The 10,084-nt window shown below is 48.5% G+C and overlaps 1 pseudogene; it reads left to right on the forward strand.

Annotated features, from left to right (window-relative positions):
* Window positions 1-7,750: 7,750 nt before the first annotated feature.
* LOC142266462 (U2 spliceosomal RNA) lies at window positions 7,751-7,957 on the forward strand (annotated as a pseudogene).
* The last annotated feature ends 2,127 nt before the right edge of the window (window positions 7,958-10,084 follow it).

Genomic DNA, 10,084 nt, shown 5'->3' on the forward strand with positions numbered 1-10,084 from the left:
TCAAAAATACGCGTGCCTTTCCCATCCCCTGGCTGACCCAGGGGAAGAAAAGTCCTCTGAGAGCCATGACTTGTTCATCTTGGTTCTTTTAGAGACACAGCGAGGGGACTCCAACCACAGTCTCCCTCGTTGCCACTCACTGGGCCACACACACCCCACTTGACTGGCATCGGTTGAGCTCCCTTTTGAAAAAGAAAAAGATGCTTTGCATGAAGCACTCTCAAAAATACGCGTGCCTTTCCCGTCCCCTGGCTGACCCAGGGGAAGAAAAGTCCTCTGAGAGCCATGACTTGTTCATCTTGGTTCTTTTAGAGACACAGCGAGGGGACTCCAACCACAGTCTCCCTCGTTGCCACTCACTGGGCCACACACACCCCACTTGACTGGCATCGGTTGAGCTCCCTTTTGAAAAAGAAAAAGATGCTTTGCATGAAGCACTCTCAAAAATACGCGTGCCTTTCCCGTCCCCTGGCTGACCCAGGGGAAGAAAAGTCCTCTGAGAGCCATGACTTGTTCATCTTGGTTCTTTTAGAGACACAGCGAGGGGACTCCAACCACAGTCTCCCTCGTTGCCACTCACTGGGCCACACACACCCCACTTGACTGGCATCGGTTGAGCTCCCTTTTGAAAAAGAAAAAGATGCTTTGCATGAAGCACTCTCAAAAATACGCGTGCCTTTCCCGTCCCCTGGCTGACCCAGGGGAAGAAAAGTCCTCTGAGAGCCATGACTTGTTCATCTTGGTTCTTTTAGAGACACAGCGAGGGGACTCCAACCACAGTCTCCCTCGTTTCCACTCACTGGGCCACACACACCCCACTTGACTGGCATCGGTTGAGCTCCCTTTTGAAAAAGAAAAAGATGCTTTGCATGAAGCACTCTCAAAAATACGCGTGCCTTTCCCGTCCCCTGGCTGACCCAGGGGAAGAAAAGTCCTCTGAGAGCCATGACTTGTTCATCTTGGTTCTTTTAGAGACACAGCGAGGGGACTCCAACCACAGTCTCCCTCGTTTCCACTCACTGGGCCACACACACCCCACTTGACTGGCATCGGTTGAGCTCCCTTTTGAAAAAGAAAAAGATGCTTTGCATGAAGCACTCTCAAAAATACGCGTGCCTTTCCCGTCCCCTGGCTGACCCAGGGGAAGAAAAGTCCTCTGAGAGCCATGACTTGTTCATCTTGGTTCTTTTAGAGACACAGCGAGGGGACTCCAACCACAGTCTCCCTCGTTGCCACTCACTGGGCCACACACACCCCACTTGACTGGCATCGGTTGAGCTCCCTTTTGAAAAAGAAAAAGATGCTTTGCATGAAGCACTCTCAAAAATACGCGTGCCTTTCCCGTCCCCTGGCTGACCCAGGGGAAGAAAAGTCCTCTGAGAGCCATGACTTGTTCATCTTGGTTCTTTTAGAGACACAGCGAGGGGACTCCAACCACAGTCTCCCTCGTTGCCACTCACTGGGCCACACACACCCCACTTGACTGGCATCGGTTGAGCTCCCTTTTGAAAAAGAAAAAGATGCTTTGCATGAAGCACTCTCAAAAATACGCGTGCCTTTCCCGTCCCCTGGCTGACCCAGGGGAAGAAAAGTCCTCTGAGAGCCATGACTTGTTCATCTTGGTTCTTTTAGAGACACAGCGAGGGGACTCCAACCACAGTCTCCCTCGTTGCCACTCACTGGGCCACACACACCCCACTTGACTGGCATCGGTTGAGCTCCCTTTTGAAAAAGAAAAAGATGCTTTGCATGAAGCACTCTCAAAAATACGCGTGCCTTTCCCGTCCCCTGGCTGACCCAGGGGAAGAAAAGTCCTCTGAGAGCCATGACTTGTTCATCTTGGTTCTTTTAGAGACACAGCGAGGGGACTCCAACCACAGTCTCCCTCGTTGCCACTCACTGGGCCACACACACCCCACTTGACTGGCATCGGTTGAGCTCCCTTTTGAAAAAGAAAAAGATGCTTTGCATGAAGCACTCTCAAAAATACGCGTGCCTTTCCCGTCCCCTGGCTGACCCAGGGGAAGAAAAGTCCTCTGAGAGCCATGACTTGTTCATCTTGGTTCTTTTAGAGACACAGCGAGGGGACTCCAACCACAGTCTCCCTCGTTGCCACTCACTGGGCCACACACACCCCACTTGACTGGCATCGGTTGAGCTCCCTTTTGAAAAAGAAAAAGATGCTTTGCATGAAGCACTCTCAAAAATACGCGTGCCTTTCCCGTCCCCTGGCTGACCCAGGGGAAGAAAAGTCCTCTGAGAGCCATGACTTGTTCATCTTGGTTCTTTTAGAGACACAGCGAGGGGACTCCAACCACAGTCTCCCTCGTTGCCACTCACTGGGCCACACACACCCCACTTGACTGGCATCGGTTGAGCTCCCTTTTGAAAAAGAAAAAGATGCTTTGCATGAAGCACTCTCAAAAATACGCGTGCCTTTCCCGTCCCCTGGCTGACCCAGGGGAAGAAAAGTCCTCTGAGAGCCATGACTTGTTCATCTTGGTTCTTTTAGAGACACAGCGAGGGGACTTCAACCACAGTCTCCCTCGTTGCCACTCACTGGGCCACACACACCCCACTTGACTGGCATCGGTTGAGCTCCCTTTTGAAAAAGAAAAAGATGCTTTGCATGAAGCACTCTCAAAAATACGCGTGCCTTTCCCGTCCCCTGGCTGACCCAGGGGAAGAAAAGTCCTCTGAGAGCCATGACTTGTTCATCTTGGTTCTTTTAGAGACACAGCGAGGGGACTCCAACCACAGTCTCCCTCGTTTCCACTCACTGGGCCACACACACCCCACTTGACTGGCATCGGTTGAGCTCCCTTTTGAAAAAGAAAAAGATGCTTTGCATGAAGCACTCTCAAAAATACGCGTGCCTTTCCCGTCCCCTGGCTGACCCAGGGGAAGAAAAGTCCTCTGAGAGCCATGACTTGTTCATCTTGGTTCTTTTAGAGACACAGCGAGGGGACTCCAACCACAGTCTCCCTCGTTGCCACTCACTGGGCCACACACACCCCACTTGACTGGCATCGGTTGAGCTCCCTTTTGAAAAAGAAAAAGATGCTTTGCATGAAGCACTCTCAAAAATACGCGTGCCTTTCCCGTCCCCTGGCTGACCCAGGGGAAGAAAAGTCCTCTGAGAGCCATGACTTGTTCATCTTGGTTCTTTTAGAGACACAGCGAGGGGACTCCAACCACAGTCTCCCTCGTTTCCACTCACTGGGCCACACACACCCCACTTGACTGGCATCGGTTGAGCTCCCTTTTGAAAAAGAAAAAGATGCTTTGCATGAAGCACTCTCAAAAATACGCGTGCCTTTCCCGTCCCCTGGCTGACCCAGGGGAAGAAAAGTCCTCTGAGAGCCATGACTTGTTCATCTTGGTTCTTTTAGAGACACAGCGAGGGGACTCCAACCACAGTCTCCCTCGTTTCCACTCACTGGGCCACACACACCCCACTTGACTGGCATCGGTTGAGCTCCCTTTTGAAAAAGAAAAAGATGCTTTGCATGAAGCACTCTCAAAAATACGCGTGCCTTTCCCGTCCCCTGGCTGACCCAGGGGAAGAAAAGTCCTCTGAGAGCCATGACTTGTTCATCTTGGTTCTTTTAGAGACACAGCGAGGGGACTCCAACCACAGTCTCCCTCGTTTCCACTCACTGGGCCACACACACCCCACTTGACTGGCATCGGTTGAGCTCCCTTTTGAAAAAGAAAAAGATGCTTTGCATGAAGCACTCTCAAAAATACGCGTGCCTTTCCCGTCCCCTGGCTGACCCAGGGGAAGAAAAGTCCTCTGAGAGCCATGTCCACATTGTCAGTGGACAGACACGTGTGCTTATCTGCCAGCAGACCCACAGCAGCACTGAAGACAGGTTCCGAGAGAACGCTGGCTGCAGGACACGACAAGATCCCCAAGACGTACGTGGCGAGCTCAGGCAATTTATCAAGATTGGAAGCCAAGAATGAGCAGGGCTCAAGTTGCACATTAATGGAATCGATGTTTCCTTGCATATACTCATATATCTGTGTGTCCTCCTCTTTTTCCTTGTCCAGCTGTTTTGTTTTCGCATGAGTATATGTCCTTGTCACTTTCCAATGTGTTTGAGTTGTTTGTCACCTTTAGGACACCTTTGAGGGTGTTTTCTAGGTGTTTTTCTGTGTTTGTGATTGCCTGCCATTGTTTCCTATTGGCTCGAGTTCGGTTCGTCGAACGTTCGACGAACCGAACTCGAACGGGAGGTCCGTTCGGCGAACCAACCTCGAGCCGAACCGCGACCGGTTCGCTCATCTCTAGTCATGATAACACTTGTACCATCTTTTCATTTAGATTCCACCTACAATTATTTACCGATTCCAGTTCTGAAATAGGCTTTCATGATCTACTCACTAGAATTCTCAAGTGCATAAGGTACTGAGACATATACATGTTCACACCATTATAAAGAACAAAGTATAAACATTGAGGTTTTTCTCACACCCATGTTCCTGTGTTCTTTGATATGATATGTGTTCATTTCCTTCACTATATAGGATTGCAAGTTTTCCATTTGTACCTTAATGGCAATGACGCTATACAATTGAACACATATCATCCTGTTATCCATATAGGTGTGTATTTACCTGCTTGACTATTTTTGGTTGTTTGATCCAGAATGTTTCTCCAGATAGGTCATGTGGAAATTTTCTTTCCTCAGTACAAATGTTTTCACTATGGCTTTGGAAAAATTTTTTGTATGTGCATCATGGTCATTTGACCCATTGTACTCTCAAGTAGCAATATATTGTACTGTTATGTTGTACTATGTACTAATTACGTGTTTATATGGTTTTGTAACCCTTTATGATCTTAGATAACTTTATCCTTGATAAAGACCTAAAAACAAGGTCGAAACGTTGGATGAATTATCCTTTTGCACAAATAAAGAATTTTCAGCATTCCAAGAGTTCTTTTCTTACGTTATTGATCACTATAGTGTGCCAGAGCTATTTCTATTGAATTGACTCTTATTTTTTCTGAGCACCTGCTATATACACAGTGACCCAGACATATTCAAGTTTCATTCAGAAGGCAGAGGGAAGCCTTAGCAGCTGAGCCTATATCTTGGCTTGTGAGCATTAGAACAGGCCGGCGATTACAGGGTAACATGAAAAATGTCCAGCTTGCATTATGACTAGAACATGACAATATCCTTTTAAGTACTAACCTATGATGCGTTCCTAAGCAGTTGATGTTATATGTTCTACATTTCATTTTCTGCATACTTTACAAGTAGTAGAATTTGCTTTGATATAGGCAACTGGATTTTCACAATGAAAAGGCAAAGGATAACGCCCGAAAAAGACGCCATACATTATGTCAGTGCCATCACTGACAAACCTGGATTGACCATGAAATACATCAATCCCCTTAAAGGTGAGTTAAAACAAGTTTTAACTAAATTGCCTTAATATTGTCATGCATTAGAATGACTGTCTTAGGTAATGATAAATATTTTCTACAGGAAGAGGAGTGTTTGCTGAAACTGAAATCGAAAAAGGGAGTTTTGTTGCAGAATATCGAGGCGAGCTCACGTATGCACTTACGATGGTAGACAACTACTCGAGATTTATGGTTGTGGTACAAGTCAAAGATCTAATGGCCCATACTGCAGCGAAGGTCTTCCAAGCACACTTATGCAGACCTCATGGCTACTCAGAGAGAGTCCTCACAGATCAAGGCACAGCCTTTGAAGCGGAAATCTTCAAGGACTTCTGCAGCTTTTACCGATGCAGGAAGATGCGCACTACACCCTACCATGCTCAAACCAATGGTTATCAACCTGCTCAGGACTTTACCCCATATTCCAGATGTGGCCTTACAAGTGATTTATAGAGGGGTAACAATACGTTGGGATCACCGGATCTAATCTCCCTTTTTATACACCCTAAAATCTTGTTTGCTTTAGAATAAACAATAACATCATAAAGGTATAGCAGTACCGTTTCAAAGTTTCGGTGTCCCAAGCAGCATTCCATCAGCCTCTGGAAGGTTCCTGGCAAATTGCACAGCTCGAAGGGCATGCTTTTGAACTCGCAGAGACCCATCGGGGTGGCAAAGGCGGTCTTCTCCCGGTCTGCCTCAGCAACGGACACTTGCCAATAGCGACTAGTGAGATCAAGGGTAGAAAAATAATTTGCAGTTCTCAATGCAGCTAGCTATTCCTCAATACAGGGGAGTGGTGCTGTCCTTCTTCTTTAACAGGACCAACGGAGCTGCCCAGAGGCCACAACTGTCACGGATAACCCCAGCCTCCTTCATGTTGCTCAACATGTCCTTGGTACACTGGTAATGTGCAGGTAGTTTTGGCTTATATCTCTCTTTGATGGGTGGGTGTGCACTTGTGGGGATGTAGTGTTTGACCCCTTTTATTCTTCAAAAGTCTAGCGGATGTTTGCTGAAGACTTGCTCGTATTCTTGCACTAGCCTGTAGACCCCCTTCTTGTGATGTGAAGGTGTGGAGTCAGTGCCTACGTGTAATTCCTTACACCACTCCTCTGGCTGACTTGGTGAGCTGTCACTGAATGGGTGGGCTGAAGCAATGGTGGATGCTGCTGTTTGGATAGCATGTGTATCTACTGAGAACAGCTTATCAATGGTGGCAAATCGGAGCAGCTTAATCTCTTGCTCTCCGCAGTTCAACACTCTCATGGGCACTCTTCCCTTCCATATTAATGAATAAAACTATGATGTAAATAGCATATAGATACCCCACAAATGCAGATAAAAGTAGGTTATGGGAAAAGGGGGAAGAGAGAAACAGGAAAATAGTGGAATAAAGTATACCTTCCAGGTGGGAGAGGAAATGGCAGCACAGCCAGTGGAGGTGAAGCAAGGGGAGCCTGCAACTAAAGAGTTGAGAGCGTTATCACATGGTGACTGAGCCTGATTGTAACAGGAGCATAGAGGTGCCGATCCTGTCTTACCTGTGTTGGTGTAGAAGTGGGTGTCCTGTGGTGGAGTCAGCTATGTGCAGTGGTGGCCGTGGGTTCTTTTATGTGCGACCGTAGTAATAGCTGCGCCCACTTCCTGTATGGGAGTGGAATGCAGTGAGGGTAATGGAACGCACGCCTGCGCATTTGTGTTTAACGTCGCGCATGTGCAGAACGGAGAAAAGGCTGCGCTCACTTCCTAATGAAAGGGAGTGAGACGCATCTGGGAAGGGAAGGGAAAAGATTAGGGTTTGGGGATGATGAAAGGGCTTTCTACGGGCAAGGATGGCAAAGGGTGGCAGTGACGGAAAGTCAGGCAGCCTGTCCTGTCCTGTCCTGTCCGTCCGTCTTTTTGTATCATGAATTGGAAAGACTGCAAGGGGGAGGGGAGGTGCTTGTGTCCAAAAGGAGGAGTTATTCAGATTCATTGCAGTGGGCGGCGGCTGCAAAAAGCACCATTCTTCTTGTTTTTGCTCTGCAAAACAGCCTTTTCAAGGGTTGGCTTGGGTGACAAAATGTCTTCTGTAGGCGTGGGTTTGTCTCCCTCTCCCTAAGATGTGTCCGGTATAGGCCAGGGTGCCACTCAAGGCCGTAACCAATTCGGGTTATAGCTTCTCGGCCTTTTGGCTAAGATCAAGTGTAGTTTCGGAGGACGCTACCTTGGTCGGTACTGGAAGGTGCCTGGGATTGCACGTCTGCCGGCCTTGAGGAAGTGTGTGCGCCTTCTGGTGACACATAGCCCTCTTGTGCCTGGACGGTTCCCAGGCAACGGGAGGCGATCACCTTTGTTATTTTGAAGTCCTACTGATAAACAGAAAAAAAAAAAAATTAAATCTGTTCTTATCAGTTTAATATCTGATACGTCCCCTCTCTGGGGACCATATATTAAATGGATTTTTAGAACAAGGAGATGGAAAAAATCTTGCTCTGTCCACTCCACGCATTGACCTGGTATTGCAGTACCTCCAGGACCGGTGCACCCCTTCTTAACCCAGTTTCCAAAAGCAGAACTCAATTCACCTGATTCAAATGAGCCCCATTAGTGAATTGAAAGAAAGCAAAAACTTTATATGCACCTCAATTTGGCCAATTCACTTTTCACACTTTCACCCTTTTTTTTATCTTTCACACCTTTTACTTGCTTTATTGATGCAAAAAGCTGTGCCAAATAGCAAACTCATCTCCACTCAACTTGACCAACTCTGCTATGTCCCGTGCAGTATCTTATTCTCAGTCTTATCTAGATCATTTGCAATTGAATAGAATAGATCCCTTTTGGCTGCTTATGACTGTGTAAAATATGTAGCTTTACTGGGCTGGGATGAGAGAATCCATTGAAGCATGGTGTAGGGATTGTGGTTCCTGTGTGCTAAGAAGAGAGGCTGGCACCAGCCAGAAAGCCCCATTGCAGCCAATAATCACTTAATAACTTTTTCAACTTGTCATCATATGGGAGGCCTTCCATTCCTTGTAGTAGTCTAGTTGCCCACCTTTGAACTGACTCTAACCTCTGAATGTCCTTATTAAAATGTGGAGCCCAAAACTGGTTCCCATATTCCAGATGTAGCCTTACAAGTGATTTATAGAGGTGTAACAATACGTTGGGATCACGGGATCTAATCTCCCTTTTTATACACCCTAAAATCTTGTCCCAAGCAGCATTCCATCAGCCTCTGGAAGGTTCCTGGCGCATTGCACAGCTCGAAGGGCATGCTTTTGAACTCGCAGAGACCCATAGGGGTGGCGAAGGCGGTCTTCTCCCGGTCTGCCTCAGCAACGGACACTTGCCAATAGTGACTAGTGAGATCAAGGGTAGAAAAATAATTTGCAGTTCTCAATGCAGCTAGCGATTCCTCAATACGGGGAATGGTGCCGTCCTTCTTTTTTAACAGGATCAACAGAGCTGCCCAAAGGCTACAACTGTCACGGATAACCCCAGCCGCCTTCATGTTGCTCAACATGTCCTTGGTACACTGGCAATGTGAAGGTGGTATTGGCTTATAGCTCTCTTTGATGGGTGGGTGTGCACCTGTGGGGATGTGGTGGTGGACCCCTTTTATTCCCCCAAAATCTAGCGGGCTTCCCACCGGTAACCCGCTCCCCAGCTTGGATGGATGCTGAGGGAGCCCCTTTTGCCCGCAGGCTCTGGCCCTGGGAACTGTAGCCTTGGCGGTGACTGTGCTTCCCTCTACGGTGTGAGCTGTTGCCTTCAATCGGGTCTTGACTGCTGGGAAACCCTGGAGGTTCCTGTCGCTAACGGATTTGACCGGTTTTACGGCGACTCCTAGCCTGGTCGGGGTCCGTAGGCCCTGCCGGATGGTGCTGGCTTCTCTTCACTCCCCGATCTGGTACCGGCGGGCCACCGCCCATCCCCGGTCCGTACGGTTCACTCCAATCAGCCTCTCCTGCAGAAGGTCACCACCGTCTGCCAACCTTGCTGAGTGCCCGGGCCACACACACGGACACGGTCAGTCTCCTCTCCTCTTCACTTCTCTAACTCCAAAACTGATCTCTAATCTGACTCCTTTTCCCGCCTCCAGGACTGTGAACTCCTCGGTGGGTGGGATCAACCGCCTGGCCCACCCCCTGGTGTGGACATCAGCCCCTGGAGGAAGGCAACTAGGATTTGTGTTTAGCTTCGGTGTGCCTAGCCGGAGTGTAGAGCGTGTTGGTGTAGTACCTGTGACGACCTGGCTTGTCCAGGGCGCCACATTCCCCTATAGTAAAATGCAGACCGTCCGCGGGCTGCCCGTCCATCACCGGTTTTATTTTCACAACTGAAAAAGAATAAAACGGTAAAACATGTAAAAGCATCATAAACATTTTACAACGGTACAGCTTCCGCTCTTCTCCCACCCAAACAACCTGGCCCTGATGCTGCCCCTAAGAAGCGGGCAGCACCCCTTGACCCCAGTCCAGCACCAAGTTGCCCGAGCGGGTTCTGTCTCTTTCAGGGGGCCCACGTCCAAGGGGACCCCTGAACCCCCGGAGGATCGCCACCGGTTACGGTAGTGGCGGGCCTAGGCCATCCCTTTCCTCCAGGCCCATCCTCCCAAATCAGCCTCTCCGGAGGCGGTAACGGTGTCAAGCCAACAAACATTTTTATTTACAT

The sequence above is a fragment of the Anomaloglossus baeobatrachus genome, unplaced genomic scaffold (assembly GCF_048569485.1).
Source record: "Anomaloglossus baeobatrachus isolate aAnoBae1 unplaced genomic scaffold, aAnoBae1.hap1 Scaffold_2853, whole genome shotgun sequence".
Taxonomy (NCBI): domain Eukaryota; kingdom Metazoa; phylum Chordata; class Amphibia; order Anura; family Aromobatidae; genus Anomaloglossus; species Anomaloglossus baeobatrachus.